This window comes from Homarus americanus, unplaced genomic scaffold (assembly GCF_018991925.1).
Source record: "Homarus americanus isolate GMGI-L3 unplaced genomic scaffold, GMGI_Hamer_2.0 scaffold40000, whole genome shotgun sequence".
In the NCBI taxonomy this organism is placed as follows: Eukaryota; Metazoa; Arthropoda; class Malacostraca; order Decapoda; family Nephropidae; genus Homarus; species Homarus americanus.
The window spans coordinates 1,796-3,590 of NW_024754819.1; positions in this window are offsets into that span (position 1 = coordinate 1,796).

Here is a 1,795-nt window from a genome sequence, read left to right on the forward strand (position 1 = left end):
TTCTTTCAAGGATTCTATATCCATTCTGTAATACGGTGACCAGAACTGAACTGCATAATCCAGGTGTGGTCTCACAAGCGCAAGATACAGTTTTAGGATGACCTCGCTAGTCTTGTAACTAACACTCCTTTGTATGAACCCAAGTACTTTATTAGCCTTGTTACGAGCAAAAACACATTGTTTACTTGGCTTAAGGTTCCTACTTATCATTACTCCTAAATCTCTCTCGCAGTAGGATTTCTCTATGGCATCGTTGTTCATCTGGTATCTGGTTTTCCTGTTTACATCTCCTATACTGAGTACTTTACATTTGTCGACATTGAATTTCATCTGCCATTTTTCAGACCATTGGAAAAATTTGTTTAGATCTTCCTGTAGTTTTGCCGAGTCCTCGTCAGATTTGATAACACGTCCTATTTTAGTGTCATCAGCAAATTTACTTATGTTGCTCTCTATGCCGATATCTATGTCGTTTATGTATATAATAAACAATAATGGTCCAAGTACTGAGCCTTGGGGAACTCCACTTGTGACGTTGCTCCAATGGGACTTCGTGCCGTTAATGCTCACTCGCTGTTTCCTGTCCTGTAATACGCCCTAATCCATTTAAGGATGTATGCCTTTGATGCCATGAGCTTCTACCTTTCTAATTAGTCTTTAGGTGGGGGACTCTGTCGAAGGCTGCTAAAAAAGTCGAGATATACCACATCATAATTGTGCCTAAGTCCACTGATTCGAAAACTGATGAAAATGTTAATAGATTAGTTAGGCAGAACGTCGGCTTGGCCAGAGCCCATGCGCAGAGTCATTGATCAATCGGTTAGCTACTCCGGTGATTTGAATAGAGTTTGAAATGATTGCTTCAGTAATTTGCCTACTATTGATGTTAGACTGATTGGGCGGTAGTTAGAGGATAGTGATCTATCCCCCTTCTTGAAAATCGGTATTACATTCGCTATCCTCCAGGATTCTGGTACTACACCTGTTTTTAAGGACATGTTAAACAACTCTGCTAAGGGCATACTAAGCTCTTCCTTACATTCCTTTAATACTCTGGCAAATATCTCATCAGGACCAGGTGACTTATTAGGCTTTAGTTTGTCTATTTGCTTACTAACATCGTTACTAGTCACTACTATCTCACTTAATTTGTTTTCTTCACTATCTCTGAATAGAGTCGGTGCCTCGGGTATCATGTTTAAATTTTCGGTGGTGAAAACGGTTGAAAAATATTCATTCAAATTATTGCTCATTTCTCTGTCGTTATCAGTGAGCTCGCCGGTGTCTGACCGTATTGGTCCAATCGTTTCTCGTGTTTTAGTTTGATACATTTGGTAGAATCCTTTGGGGTTTGTCTTCGCCTCCCTTGCTATCCTTACCTCATTATTCCTCTTTGCTTTCCTTATCTCGGTTTTAACCCTACTCGCCAATACCCTATAATAGTCCCGGAGGTGAATTTTGCCATGATTTATCCTTCTACCTATAGCCTTCCTTTGGCCAATGATGTTCCTTAAATAATTATTAATCCATTTAGGGTCATTGTTGTTTGATCTGAGTTTTTTGTATGGTATGTTCTGCCTTTGTGCATTAAGTAACTCACTATTTAAATTGTCGTGGAACTCGGCAATCTCAGATCTCGTTATCAGGTCTGTGTCATCTGTCAGGTTCACGGCCAAGCGCGACACCCCCTCTCTCAGCTGCCTCTTTAAACTGTCAAAGTTTGCCCTTCTGAAATCTGGTACTTTAGTGGAATTTTCCTTACGTCTGCCCTGAAAATCTAACTGGAATCAGATTT